This window comes from Cervus elaphus, chromosome 13, assembly GCF_910594005.1.
Source record: "Cervus elaphus chromosome 13, mCerEla1.1, whole genome shotgun sequence".
NCBI classification, from domain to species: domain Eukaryota; kingdom Metazoa; phylum Chordata; class Mammalia; order Artiodactyla; family Cervidae; genus Cervus; species Cervus elaphus.
The window spans coordinates 54,741,883-54,758,624 of record NC_057827.1 but is presented as its reverse complement, the minus strand read 5'-3'; positions in this window follow the sequence as shown (position 1 = coordinate 54,758,624).

Below are 16,742 nucleotides of genomic sequence, written 5' to 3'. Positions count from 1 at the left end.
ATAAACCTTAAAACCAAAAGTAAGGCCTTTGACAAATCAATTGTTTACTTTTTCTGTCCATTTTTTGATTAGGTTGTTTGTCTTTTGGAGATTGAACTATATGAACTGTTGGTATATTTTGGAGATTAATCCCTTGTCAGTTGCATTGTTTGCAAATATTTTCTCCCATTCTGTAGGTTGTCTTTCTGTTTTATTTATGGTTTTCTTTGCTGTACAAAAGCTTTTAAATTTAATTAGGTTCCATTAGTTTATTTTGTTTTTATTTCCACTACCCTAGGAGACATATACAAAAAATATTGCTGCTATTTATGTCAAAGAGTGCTCTGCCTATGTTTTCCTCTAAGAGTCTTATACTAGGTCTTTAATCCATTTTGAATTTATTTTTGTGTCTGTGTTAGAGAATGTTCTAATTTTATTCTTTTACACAAATTTGTCCAGTTTTCCTGATACATTTATTGATGAGACTGTCTTTTCTCCATTGTATGGTTTTTCCTTCTTTGTCATAGATTAATTGTTCAAAGGTTCATGGGTTTATTTCAGGGTTTTCTACCATATTCCATTGTTTATATGTCTGTTTTTCCTGCCAATATCATACTATTTTAATTACTGTAACTTCATAGTATAGTTTGAAATCAGGGAGTCTGATTCATCCAGCTCCATTTTTTTTTTTTTTTTTCTCAAGATTGCTTTGGCTGTTTGGAGTCTTAAAAAAAACCTTTTTTTCTGTTTAAAATGCCATTGTTAGTTTGATAGGAATTGCATTCAATATACAAATTGCTTTAGATAGTGTAATCATTTTAACAATATGGAATATTCTAATCCAAGAATATGGTGTACCTTTCCATCTGTTTGTGTGATGCTCCTGTGAACAAGTCCTGCTGGCCTTCAAAGCCAAATGTTCTGGGAGCTCCTCCTCTTGATGCCAAGTCTTTAGGCTGGGGAGCCTGACATGGGGCTCAGAACTCTCCCGTTGGAGAACTTATGTGATACAATTACTCTCCCAGGGGGTATGTAATTTGATAATTTAATGTATGTACCCTTCATACCATCTTGTTGTGGTTTGGTCTTTGTCGTTGGATGTAGATGATCTTTTCTGGTGTTTCAGTCTTTTTTATTGATGGTTGTTTCAGAGTTAGTTGTGATTTTGGTGTTCTTGTAAGAGGAGTGAGTTCAGGTCCTTTGATTGCCATTTTGTCCTCTAGAACATTTTCACTTTACCCTATATTTTGAAAGCAAGACATTTTGCTTTATATAAAGTATACATTTTAAAATTCACATATATCTTATACACATTATACATTTATAACATTAAAATAGAGAAAGATATATGCAAACTGTAACAGCATGAACTCCTGAGTAGAAGATATGAAGATCAACATGGGATGATGACTCTCTTTATTTGATGTTACACTTCTACATTATTTAAACTGTTTATAAACAAGAGTACTTATTAAAATTTAAATATTTTTAAATACAATCACCCCAGAAATACAATTTTATAAAACTTAATTATAAATACATTGAAGACAAAATGTGTGAATGCCCCCATTTAAAGGCAATATTTTAATTATGTTTCATAAAATAATCATATGTAGTATATGATGTATATACACAAGTATAGTGTTCTATACTGTGATTTACAGTCTCAGTATCCTCCTGAGAATTAGGTGTTTTTACCATTTCCTTTCAGTTAGCACAGCCCTATTTAATCTTTTTCTTTTTTCCACACCTAGGTCATCTTTTGCATACTATTTGAAGACAACATTATGGCTAAACTGGAGTTTGAACATCATTTACTTAGACCAAGGTAAGACTACATTGTTTTTCTCTTTGGAGGTTTTGTACCACCCTTATGTATATTCTGAAAATCTGACTATGCCCTCTTATTTCTCTGCAACAAAAATATGGACACATGTGAACATCTCATGTACTTACGTTGTGCTCCTCAGTGTAACTGAAAAACAATTTCTTACTTTAGTAATCTTTATAAGTAGCAAGCAGTTGATCAACACATTATAAATAGAACACATTTAGATAATTTATAAATGTAGTTAATAACTTTTAATAACTTATAAAGTTTATATTTATTAGAAGTGCTCAACTTAATGAAATGGATGTCTTGTATTATTCTCATCTGTTCACGTGTTTGGATGATAATTTGTAAATGCCTCAATGAGTAAACACTGAGAAACTTTTTCATAAATATAATTATTATACATGTAAGTAACTTTTCTATAGCAAAGTCACTGAATAAGCTTCTTCTGATTTCTATGTCAACAAACAAAAAAACAACCCATGAGTTGATTTAACATCAGAATTTATTTTAATGATCTCTAGTGATAACTAGATTAAATCATCTTCAGTTTTATTGAAAACAATGCACTGCTAAGTACCTGACCTGCACATTGATTTATGACACAAATTTTCATATGAAATGAGACACCAATATTTTTATTTGCTTTTATCCTTTTCCCTTTTTATCCCAATGTTGTTTAAATGAAGAAAAATGATAAGAGGTTTTGAAAAGAGAACCATATTTGTGCTTTTCTGTATTAAGAGAACTCACTCTAATTAAGTGATTCTTCTTATTGTTGAAGAATTCTTTGTTTTCTAATGAATATACATTTCTCTTTCATGTTTCTGATTTTCTCTTGGAGTTTTATTTTTGTTTATCGACTCCCTTCCTGTATGTGTTTGCGCACACATAGTTGAGGACTATATTTTATAATTCATAACACTTTCTATTATTTTATGTGATTTTTATAATTAGCCATTTCTCTTTGTGAGTGGTCATCATTGCTATAAATATAGTTTGCTCCTTGGTATTATATTAATGCTCTTATCTTCTCATAATTCTCAAAATCTTTAGGCAAATTTTCAGTTTAAGTCCTAAGTGAGTACATTAAGAATAAAAGTATTCTTGTGATTAAGGATGATTATTTTTATTTTTAGTACCAAAGGTGGAGATAGAATAGGTTTATTTTTCTCTAAATGCATATGCCTTAGAGAGACGCAAGTTCAGTTTCTTGGAATAAAATCTAAATCAAATTGTACTGCTGCCAATCATCTTCCAAACACCTTCCAAACACCTTCCAAACATCTTCCAAACCCCTTTTAAGGGAGTGGGGAGGGTTAGTGAATACACCAACTATCCATAGAGATGTACAGTAACAAACATTCTTATTTGCTGTTTTGGGGTCTAAATCTGTATAATTTTTAAAGGAAAATTTGATATTGTTTATAATTGAAATTCTCTATACCATTTGTTCTACGTAAATATTCTATACTGTGTACAGGTACTTTTGATACAGATCTGGAAACTTGACAGATCATGCCTTTAAAAATTGAGTCTATGTTTTCCACATATAATCGGACATAGGCAGTGTTTGATGTGGGCAAAGAAGTTCAACAATCTAATCAGTGTGGAGGCTCTTATCATTCTTCGCTGACATCCTTAGAACATCTTGTTTTTCTCCCTGTATTTGTTTCATCACATTATCAATAGGTTGGATTCATCGTCAGGAACCAAGTCTACATTCCAAGAGGAAAGAAGGAGAAAGGGACAGCAGCAATGCACACTCTCTTCACACTTGTCACTTATTAGAAAGTCAGGTCTCTCTGAGAAACCCCTCTACCCACCCACAGGTTTGATATTGTCTATTTGTTTATGAATGAGTTTCTCTAAATATAAATGATGATAGGAAAGAATCTGGCATTCAGTACTCAATCGACACTTTCACAATCAAGGCTGAAATACGTGTAAAATATGTGCAACATGTGTAGGCATGTGCCATCCGTATGGTAAGAGGGAAAAACAGCTAAAAAACCACAAAGTAACTATCAGTATAAGATGAGTTATCTGGAGAAGGAAATGGCAACCCACTCCAGTACTCTTGCCTGGAGAATCCCATGGACAGAGGAGCCAGGTAGGCTACAGTCCACGGGGTCGCCAAGAGTCGGATACGACTGAGCGATTTCACTCACTGTATAACTAAGCATATAAATTACAATGTTAAGGGTATTAGTTAAAACAGGAACTACATCCTTCAGATTTCAACCAACACTGAGAAAAATATTTAAAAATCAAACTTTCAGAGGCAAAAAGGGAAACAAAAGAATCAAAGTGCAATATGAAAAACAAACAAACAAACAAAAAAAAGATGAGTTATCATGGCCACGTAAGGCAAGGAAGGAGGAGAATGAAGAAGTAGGAGATGCCCCCCATCATACACCTTAGCTTTGTGTGAAGTGTTGACATAGCTAATCATTCCTCTAATTGTCATGGTGATAGAAAAGTCTAAATTTAGCCTCATCTTAGTTGAGTTTTAAAATGCACTCTTCTGCTAAACTAAAGACACATTTTAGATCTCAAGACTGCAAGCAGCAAAATGATCTCCTAACACTCTAGAAACTGCTTGGTCTAGTCTTTGGTGTACAATCCAAAGACCCATTGTCACAAGCTACTGCAAATAGGAGGCTGATACCATTAATAAAGCATTAATTCACATACTTCTTACAACATGAATTCTAATACTTCTTATTCTCTCATTTTCCTTGTCCTCAGTTTTGGTTTTTGTTGTTGTTGTTTAGATAGGTTTTCTAGGTTGACATGCTTGCATATCTTTTTATTTTCATTCCCTAGTTTTAATCAGTATTTATGACTTCAGTATTTATAAATCAAATAGAACAAAGACATATAATGTTCCATTGCTGCAGTCTTTAAAAAATTAAAGCTATTTTCCCCATCTATAAATATTTCAACCCAAACTGAACTAGTCATAGAAAGACAGATTCCTAAGTCCATATTTTAGCACCATAAATTGATGGGAATATGAGTCATGGTCCATTAGGTGTGATTTATGCTTCTCATTAAATATAGCTATAGCAATTTTTTTTTTCTGTAAAGAACAGTTAATAGTAAACAAGTTCACTGGCAAGAAACTTAGATTCTCCATAAATAACACTGCTATGGAACTTCAGCACTTCTGCTTTTATAATGCTAATTAGTAGTAGACCAAACCGTGGTCTGTGTTGAAATCTCTAACAAACAACTTGTTTAATGTTCTTTGTCACAAGCTAAAGCAATGCAAAGAAGTTATAAAAAGCTGTTCAAAATCTTATTAAAATCCTGAAATCAAAAGAGCCTGAGTTTGGGGAAAACATAAACAAATGTTTTTGAAATAAAACATTTCCTAATTTTTTTGTGTGTGTGAATAACATGATCTGAACATTGTAGGTATTTTTCACAAGGAAAATGTGGCCAACTTTGGAATCATACTTACATCATATGGTATATTATGCTGTTATTCAGCAAATATGAATCATCCTCACCCCCTTTTAAGGAAATATTTTATTTCCCCCCCCTGTGAACGTTGCATTTGGCTATGTGATTCACTTTGGCTAAAATATTAGAGGGTATGACATATAAGCAAATCCAAGCAGAAGCTTTATCTGTGCTTGCATGGATTGTAGTGCAGGTTGCTCAGATGGTAAAGAATTTGCCTGCAAAGCAGGAACTCACTCAAGTATTCTTGCCTGGAGGATCCCATAGATGGAGGAGACTGGCGGGCCACAGTCCCTGTGGTCACAGAGGTGGACACGACTGAGCATCTAACACTTTGTTTTTTTCTCTTGTGCCCTTGTCCACAGATGTAAGAATTTTCATATCCCAGACAGGGTATCTTTGAGCTTAGACCTCAACATATTTAGAGCCAAGCTGCATTTTGGAGGTAAATCTTACTGAACCCACTACAGTCGAGCAGAGTCAAGCAGAGACACAGTTCATTCTTATACCTATGGACACAAAATGAGTAGTTTTGCCTTTAAGTCACTTATTTCCCATGCTATTTGCTATTAAACATTGCTACGGTCAAAAGATAAGTTATACAAATAGTTAGCAACCCAGGTTGATGAATAATGACTAGTCAAAATCACTCTTTAAAATTCTTTGGTCACTAGTAAAACATACTGTAGTTACTTTTGTGTAAACATCTCTGTGATATATCCAAATAAATGTATATTCCAAACTGTATAATGTATATATAAACTATAATTTTATAGTACTACATTTTAAATATCAAAATGTTCATCCTATGGAAGACTCTTAAGATAATAACCATTGAGGAATAGTATGACTTTTGTTCTCATGAACACTCCTGGGTTTTTAATAGGATAGCCTCCCTAATTAATGAACATTTTCCTCTTTTCCATTCTATTTCTTTTTCCTAAATGTGCATTTAGAACTCTTCTATATAACTCTGCAGTCAACATAAGATCAGTGTGTATGTGTGTATACTTACATTTTTGTCATGCTTTATGATTTTTAAAAATACTCAATTATGCAAACTTTTATTATTTGAAATAACTACCAACCTTATATGTTTCCCTGATAGCTCAGTTGGTAAAGAATCCACTTGCAGTGCAGCCTCCTGATGCGAAGAACTGATTCATTTGAAAAGACTCTGATGCTGGGAAAAATTGAAGGGGGGAGAAGGGAATGACAGAGGATGAGATGGTTGGATGGCATCACCGACTCAGTGGACATGAATTTGAGTAAACTCCAGGAGTTGGTGATGGACAGGGAGGCCTGGCATGCTGCAGCCCATGGGGTCACAAAGAGTCAGACACGACTGAATGACTGAACTGAACCAACCTTATAATCCAATGATAATACTATTTTAGTTTTTGTTCCCCAGAACATTTTTATTTGGATATTTTATCAGCATGACCTGTTCTCTGATAATTGCCCCCCCCTTATCATAGAATTCAGATGACTGATTCCACTGATGTATTTATTCATTTAGTCATTTGACCCCAAAATGGAGCATTTCTCTGATCCAGGGATAGAACCACTATGGTTAAGCACTTTCAGGACACTGATATTTATAGATTTTCATATCATATGTAATATTATTAAGAAATATAGAATATCCTTTTGGATTATAATTTTTTAGTTATATCAGTTAACAAAACTATATTTGAGTGTGTACATTGTTTAGTTAAAAACAAAAAAATATTAAAAGAGTAGTACATACATATTCATTCATCAAGAAGTAAATACTTTTCAAGTGGCAATGTGTGATGCAGAACTTACAGCAAACAAAATAATATCTTCATATAACTTTTATCCAGATGATAGAACATATTATATGTGTTTTATATACACACACATATATGTGCAAATAAATATGTATAAACATATATATGTATACCTTGATATATACTATTAAATAATAATAAATACTATAACAAAGCAAAACCTGACAATGACTATCAGTTCAGTTCAGTAGCTCAGTCGTGTCCAACTCTTTGCGACCCCATGAACCACAGCACGCCAGGCCTCCCTGTCCATCACCAACTCCCAGAGTCCACCCAAACCCATGTCCATTGAGTCGGTAATGCCATCCAGCCATCTCATCCTCTGTCGTCCCCTTCTCCTTCTGCCCTCAATCTTTCCCAGCATCAGGGTCTTTTCAAATAAGTCAGCTCTCCGCATCAGGTGGCCAAAGTGAACAGAATGGCCAAGGGGGACAAAGACTACAGAGGTGGTGAAAAATTTAGTGACTTTGAAAAGATGTGTAAAACACAGAAAACATTAAATAATGATTAATGATGGAGGATTAAAATAAATGTTATAACAATTATTGATTGCAGCTTAGATGTAGAGAAAACCAAAAATGGAGAAAAGATAATATTTAAAGAAACAATGACTAGAACTTATGAAAGATACAAATCCAAATAAATAATTTGTAAAAGAAAATTTCAGCAGGATAAATGAATAGAAATTCATATGCATATTATCAAATGTCAGAGAAAGAAAAAGATCTTTAAAGCAGGCTGAACAACAATAACAAAGAATTAGTTACCTAAAAACAATAGACAAATAGAGATAACAGAAATTTTCACAAAAATATAATTTAAATGAAGTGAAAATATATCTAGCTGACAACCTAGAATGCTCAACTCAGAAAATAAAATATTACAAATGAGGGAAAAATAAAAGCATGGAAGGCATATTTTTTAATGTTTAGAAGAAAATATAATATCTTAGAAGCAAAATCATTAAACAAAAATATTGGATAGGTGATGTAACCTAAAAAAATTTCCAGAGCTCAAACAGGTCATGGAGGTATTATAAGTGTGAGTCAGCCAAAGTTGTGAGTGGAGATTCTTGTTGACCACCGGAGGCATTCAGTAGACAGAGCACACACACATATCACAACTTAGTAGCAGAGCTAAACCATTCCTAGATTAATGTTAGGGCAGGATTAGATCTGGATCAGCTTCATTATAGTGGTAATTTCCTGCCATGTGTCATCAAGCTATGCATCCATTGTTCATTATTTTGCAAATATGCACAGGAATTCTGCAGATTTCTGGAGCTCTTTTCCCGTATTGCTTCCAGTGTGGGAGAACACTGTCTAACAATTTCCAGTCCCCTCAGCCAGCTTTAACTCTGATCTGTTTCCTTATCGCAACTGTATCACCACACTGGAATCCTCCTCCTTGCACTGCAGTCAGAGTGTATTTATATGGAAAAAAACAGGGCAGTCACTAAGCTCACAATTGTCATCTTCCTCGCAGAGTTCACACTTCTGCATGGACTTGCTATTCACTGTTCAAAAACTACTGTTTCGTATATTTCATCTAGTTTTCTGTTTGTTTTTGATGGAAGAATAAACATAATTTCAAGAATAATGATCACCTCTGAAGGAAAGAAGGTGAGTTTTACACAGTAGATATAATAATCATTTGATAATGGGTTTATTAATGAATTTTTATTTTCAAAACTCCTATCTCATACTCATAAATGCACACACTATCTTTTATCAAATATTACAAAAACTGAAAGAACAGAGATAGGACAACAAGTTAAATGATAACTACAATATGGGTAAGATAATATTAATTTGGACAGTCTAACAAAGTTGGAGGAGGTGCAGTCGTTAGTTTCATGGTTACTTTGAAGGCAGAGTTTCAGGATTGGCTACTGGGTTCGTCCTAGGCTGTGGAGAAAGAATTTAGAGAAAGAAAAATACAAGTCTTCTACCCCTGAGAAATCATGTTAATGTTTGTGCTTTGGCAAAGATGTGAAAAACTGAACTATAAGCTGATCTGAAAAGGAAATTAATCATTTGTAGGATTTACATTGTGAATCTGAGATACCCATGAGACTTCAAAATAGATATATAATAGAGCTCTTTCAGGGGGCTTCCCTCCCCTGGAGAAGGAAATTGCAACATACTCCAATACTCTTGCATGGAAAATTTTATGGACAGGGGAACTTGGCAGGGTATAATCCATGGGGTTGCAAAGAGTTGAACATGACTGAGCATACACACACACAAGCACATTTCATGGGAGAGTTCAGGATAAAACATTAGTTTGGATGTTATCTGTGCACGTATGAGATTTAAATCTATACACTTAGATAAGATCTAAGGAATAAGAATAATTAGAGCAGAAAATGTCTGTAGCCAGACAGAGTTTCTCTTCCATAGGGAGAAAGTTTCAGTAAGGAGTTAGAAAAGGAAACTGGGGAAGGACAGAGGGCATACAAAGGAAAAATTAGAAGGAGTATATTAGATGTTTAAAGAGAAAAAAGAAATGAGTGTTAAACACTCATTTTAGAAAATGCACAGTAAGGAAAGATTAGGAAACTAAACTAGTCCCCTCTCTGTCAGCCAGTTTTCACTCATGTGTGTGTCCATGCTCAGTGGGGCCTGACTCTTTGCAATCCTATGGACTGTAGCCCATCAGGCTCCTCTGTCCATGGGATTCTCCAGGCAAGAATATTGGAGTGGGTTGCCATGCCCTCCTCCAGGGATCCTTCCCACCCAGGGATCAAACCCCAGTCTCCTGCGTCTCTTGCATTGCAGATGGATGCTTTACTGCTGAGCCACGAGGGAAGCCCCCGGTCAATTTGGCCGGTCCAAAAAAAAAAAAAAAAGAGAAAGAGAAAGAAAAAGGAGGAAAAAAGGCCTAAATAAGACATTTGACTAAAGTGTCAAACCTGTTTATATGTGGTGATAAGACAAAAATTCGGAAACCATGTAATTTATTATGTATATTAGAGTTATACTTTGTAAACATAATAATTTATTGCTGATGGTGCTTAAATGTATTTATTTATCATCTGGAGCTTTGTAAAGTAGCCAATTATTCACAGAGACAGGCTCAGTGTATTATTATATAACTTGTCCATTGTAACGTAACTTTGTAAAATGGAGCTGATGATTCAGGTTGCCAACTTATTCAGTAGCATAAAATTTGTTTCCCTTGGTAGTGCTAATAATAACACAACAACTCTCCTAGGGAGACAAACAGATTGTGCACAGTCGTTTACTTCTGCTGCTATTAAAGGATGCTACAAAAACAATTATCTCCTACCTGAAATATCCTAAAGGAAAAATCATCTGGTGATAAATATTTTAATTTTTGAGTCTGAAGCAACATTCTGTTCTCTTTTATCTACACACATATATGGTTCCCTCTGTCAAGAACCTCTTTATTTTAGGGGGAACTGTGACTAAAACTTGTTAATTTACAGTCCTTTTAATGGTCACCTTCATGCCTACTTGAAAGGTTTATCCCAAAGAACATTAAGAGGACATTAACCTGAGCAAGTAGAAAGTTACTTTCATTCATAATAGCCTTCATTTACTGTGACTAAAGGTCAGCTTTACAGCATTTGTAATTAGATTTTTTTCTGTTTTAAAATATGCTTAAAGATATTATCACACAAAGAATTAAAAATCAAAAGGGAAGCATAATATATACTTATACATTTATTAAGTGAAATGGACACATTTTAAAGACAAAAACAAAAACAGAAATAAAAATTCAGATAGTGCCTTATGCATGAGAGAAACTGAAATCATAATCAAAACCTTTTCATAATGAAAATTTCTTATGAAATGATCTTGCTGGAGGGTTTTGTAAAACATTTAAGGAAGAAACCATACAGATCCCACACAATAACCTTTCAAAATAAGAGGAGAGTAAAATCTGTTGTATGATAGCAGCAGAAACCTAATTCTCAAACCTGAGAAATATAAGAAAATACAATCAATTTCCTCATAACTGTAGATACAAACATACTTAAAATTAATATTGAGTTAAACCCATTCATGTATAAAATAATAATATAAAAGAGTAGTTTTACCATAGCTGTAGTATTAACATTTGAAATTAATTCATAACATAAGTTGCTACAGAAGCAGCTCAAGGGGATGTATTTTACCAGAGTCACTGAAAGAGTTTCTGGTGAAAGATGACAGTAGATGCTGTTGGCTGCCAAGCATCAGAGGAGCCAGCAAACCGTTATCCAAATTGCAGGAGCCTAGCAATAGAAAATCTCCCACACAGTAGGAGCCTTGTATTGGATTTTTAGTCTATCACATTCTAAACTTCTCCATGATTTTCTAAAGCATCTTATGCCACACATTGTTTTGTAGCAATCCCATGTTTTGGTATGAGCCCATGAAAGATATCATTGTGCAAGAAATTAGGCTATTATAAATCCTCAATTCCATTTTTTTTTCCACCAGCTGCAATGCCCAGTAATAAATAAGTAAAGATATGAGTAAAGTTCTTGGATAGAAACCTTAAATATGGGATATTCAACCATCCATCTATTTTTATATGGAATGGCTCCAAAGACTGCTTCTGAGAGTCTCAGTATATCATATAGGTACCATATGTGTAAAAATCTGCAAAATAGATACCTGGCTTAATTTGTTAAGTAAGACAATGGTGCAAAATACTTTGACTAGAAGACTTGCCAAAATAGAATTTTATCTATGCTATTCCTGCATTCTCTAGATCTATCTTTACTTTTTACTAGTCAATTCATTATTACCCTCAGTTCAGTTCAGTTCAGTCGCTTAGTCGTGTCTGACTCCCTGCGACCCCATGAGTTGCAGCATGCCAGGCCTCCCTGTCCATCACCAACTCCTGGAGTTTACTCAAACTCATGTCCATCGAGTCAGTGACACCATCCAGCCATCTCAACCTCTGTCGTCCCCTTCTCCTCCTGCCCCTAATCCCTCCCAGCATCAGGGTCTTTTCCAATGAGTCAACTCTTGCATGAGGTGGCCAAAATATTGGAGTTTCAGCTTCAGCATCAGTCCTTCCAATGAATACCCAGGACTGATCTCCTTTAGGATGTACTGGTTGGATCTCCTTGCAGTCCAAGGGACTCTCAAGAGCCTTCTCCAACACCACAGTTCAAAAGCATCAATTTTTCGGTGCTCAGCTTTCTTCACAGTCCAACTCTCACATCCATACATGACCACTGGAAAAACCATAGCCTTGACTGGATGGACCTTTGTTGGCAAAGTAATGTCTCTGCTTTTTATTATGCTATCCAGGTTAGTCATAACTTTCCTTCCAAGGAGTAAGCGTCTTTTAATTTCATGACTGCAATCACCATCTTCAGTGATTTTGGAGCCCCCGAAAAATAAAGTCTGACACTGTTTCCACTGTTTCCCCGTCTATTTCCCATGAAGTGATGGGACCGAATGCCATGATCTTAGTTTTCTCAATGCTGAACTTTAAGCCAACTTTTTCTCTCTCCTCTTTCACTTTCATCAAGAGGCGTTTTAGTTCCTCTTTACTTTCTGCCATAAGGGTGGTGTCATCTACATATCTGAGGTTATTGATATTTCTCCCAGCAATCTTGATTCCAGCTTGTGCTTCCTCCAGCCCAGTGTTTCTCATGATGTACTCTGCATATAAGTTAAATAAGCAGGGTGACAATATACAGCCTTGACGTACTCCTTTTCCTATTTGGAACCAGCCTGTTGTTCCAATCCCCTATTAATGTTAACAGTTCTTTTTATTTATTTATTTATTTTAGATCAAGGCCTGCAGGACTATGAACATTTTATTTTAAACTTTTAATTTTGTATTGTGGTATAGCCGATTAGCAATATCGTGATAGTTTCAGGTGACAGCGAAGGGACTCAGTCATACATATACATGTATCTAGGCTGCCACATAACACCCAGCAGAGTTCAATGCGCTATATAGTAGGTCCTTTTTGGTTATCCATTTTAATTATAGCAGTGTGTACATGTCCATCTCAGACTCCTACCTATCCCTTCCTCACTAAATCCTCCCTGACAGCCATAAGTTTAGGGGATTCCCAAGTGGTGCTAGTGGTAAAGAACCTTCCTGCCAATGCAGGAGACTTAAGAGATGTGGGTTTGATCCCTGGGTCAGAAAGATCCCCTGGAAAAGGGGATGGCTACCCATTCTAGTATTCTTGCCTGGAGAATTCCATGAACAGAGGAGCCTGTTGGGCCACACTCCACGGGGTCACAAAGAGTCTCACATGACTGAGCAGCTTATACTTTCACTCCACTTTCAGTTGAAACAAACTACACAGTGATTTGAATAGAGGAAGTTTAATATAGAACAAGATCAAGAAGGAGAAATATTGTACTACACCCCTTATATGTGGAACCTGAAAATAAATAATACAAATGAACTTACCTACCAAACAGAAAGAGACTCACAGAGAACAAACTTTTGGTTGCCTGCATGCTAAGTTGTGAATCCTCTATTCAAATCACTGCGTAGCTTGTTTCAACTGAAATGAAGTGAGTGAAAGTGTTAGTTGCTCAGTCATGTCTGACTCTTTGCGACCCCATGGACTATAGCCCACCAGGCTCCTCTGTCCATGGAATTCTCCAGGCATGAATACTGGAGTGGATTGTCACTTCCTTCTCCAGGGGATCTTCCCGACCCAGGGATCAAACCAGGTCTCCTGCATTGCAGGAAGATTCTTTACCATCTGAGCCACTAGGGAATTCAGCTGGCCCATAGCTAGTAAATTGCCTGAGTGCTTTGCACCCCATAGAAACTCAACTAACAGTTGAACAAGCAAATGGATGAAAGCAGAATGTTTACTAATTTTCAAACTCACCAGTGGACAGACTAGTGGAAAACAACAGAAACCTCTTGGGCATAAGTAGAAATGGCTCATAAACAGTTTGGCCAGTGTGGCATGTTGCACAAATTTAGTAGCTATTTCTGAACAGAATCAGGGAAAACAGAGACTGATAACATCACTGCTACTTAATGCTTCTTTTTAGCCAGACTTGTCAATAATCTCAGTCAATTTGTGAGCAGAACTGCTACCAGTTGAAAACCTGGCATGAAAAGTTTTACATTGGGAAGGGTCATCTGTAGTTCTGAAATAAAACCATTATTACAATGCAGTCACTGAAACTGACCTGGCAGGGGGAAATGCTTATTTGACCATACCCAACAAATTATGTTTGAATAAGTTGTTATTTATCTTTCTACTTCTGTGCAATCTGAAGTACAATCTCAACTGCTGTTGATAATTTTAAAGCATCCAGTTAGTTGACTTTAACTACAAAAGAGTTATCTGGGCATCTAGAGGCCCCCTGATATTTCTACATGTATTGAGGCTGTTGTATGCTCACTGGCCCCAGACTTAACCGAGAGAGAGAGAGAGAGAGAGAGAGAGAGATTTCTAATTTTTGCACTGCCAATGCTTTGCTCTTAGGTGTCATTTTGCAGCAAAATACATATTGAAAGCTCTGTCTGTAGCTGTACTGAACACTGGTTGATCAAGTTATATATCCTAGTTTGTTTCTAAATATTTAGGGGTGAAATTTCTCAGAGTCAAGCAACAAAAAACGAGGAAAAGATAAGAGACCCATGTGCTGTATATTTTTAAGAAAGTAGATGAAGTTTCTCAACATATTATAAAATAAAAAAAAACAATAATAGTTAAAATTATATGATCATAGAACAAATCAAAAAGTATAGCAAAGGAGTATTTAAAGTTGGGTAGGCCTACACTTTGAAACTGCTGATTATTTTTATGTCTTTCCTTTACATTTACAGATTTATGTTAGGTTTCTGTTATAAGGACTGCTGTTTTCCATTGCCTTGGGACATTACTAATAGTTCAATATAAGATACAATATCTGACAGTTAACAGTTCCTAAGAAAGAGTCTAAAAGGAACAAATAAAAGGCTTTAAGGATGTACAAAAAAGAGAGATCAGAGAATAGAAAGGTGAGGCTATAGAGGAAAATAACATGGCTGGATGTATCTGTTAACCTAAGCTCCTCATTTATCCCTGTCCCCACTCTCCCCTTTGGGACCCATAAGTTTGGTTTTTATGTCTGTGAGTCTGTTTCTGTTTTGTAAATAAGTTAATGTATATCAATTGTTTTTAGATTTTCACATATATGATATATTTGTCTATGTCTTACTTCACTTAGTATGATAATCTCTAGGTCCATCCATATTGCACAAGTGGCATTATTTCATTCTTTTTACAGCTCAAGGAATTATATTCAATACCTTGTTATAAGATATAATGGAAAAGAATCTGAAAAATTATACACACACACATCTGAATCACTTTGCTGTACATCAAAAACTAACACATCATTGAAAATCAACTATAAAACAACAAAAGAAAATGACTATATGTTTCCTATTGAGAGTTGACATCAAGCTGATGCCATGGGGTATGCACTGACAAAAATTGCCTAAAATCTATGTATGCTTTTCTTCCTTTTTAAAGATACATATCTTAGACCCATAGAGAGTCACATGATATGTTCTTAAAGATTCTGTAGTAAATTCTTCATTGTTATATGTTGACTCATTGGCTACTCATTCCCATTAAGGTGGAGTATCTGAAATATTTTCTCTCAAAAAGGAAAAACCTTTTCCCTAACACCACCAGAATTTATATAAATTCAGAGCAGAGGGCATTTATCATTAAATGTACATTTTGCATTAATTTAGGAGAACACCCAGCTTCCAACACAAGTATCCTTTGAAGGGTTAAAAGGCATAATTTTGATCTTTACTCTTGCATCTACATTATAGAAATGATGAAAAGAAGGAGTTATTAGGAAAAAGTGATATTACTCAAGATGGCAGAAATGTTTATCTTTATCTATTGTACTTAATATATAGATGTGATTTACAGAGGTATGACATAAGGAGCCTATTAAAATTCTAGTATCTTCTTAATTATTACTTTCAACTGTGATCATTAGGTTTCTATTTTCTGATCAATAATATATATCAGAAAGATCCCATAGGTTATTGGTTACTCTCCCATATTAAATGTTAAAAACAGTTATGTTTAGAAAGCCAGTCTTACTGCTGATTAAAAGCTGTGTAATCCTTCAGGCACATCAGGAGTTGTTTCTTATAGTAGGCAGAGTGGAATTTTATATAGTAGCTGGAGTGGCATTGGCCACCCTTATTTCTCCTCCTACCCCAGCACCTTGCCCAGGAAGAAGAAGGGTATCATGATCTGATTCTTACATGATCATCCTCTCTGTTTTGAAATTTCTTACTATTCTGAGCTTGACAGATTGACACTTAGGAAGAACAATAGAGTAGGCAGGTAACTTCATTCATTCTGTTTATCTTTGCTTTGGTGAATTTGGCTTGCTTCGTTTATGTCTCCTCCTAGTGGCCTCAGACCACAATGTTCATAAATTTCTGGGAGATATGTTCAGCTTTACCCTAGTTCCTGCTTTCTGTGAGGAGCCCTCTAACAAAGGACCAACTCTGTCTCAACATCACTCCAACAATGGTCCATTGTAAGCTATCTTTGAGTAGCATGCCAATTTTCCTGGTGCAGCTGACCCTTAGATAGTCCAAAGGAACCACTGAGTGCCTCTCATTACTTTATTCCTGGTAGAAAAAATTCTTAAGAATCTTACCATGGA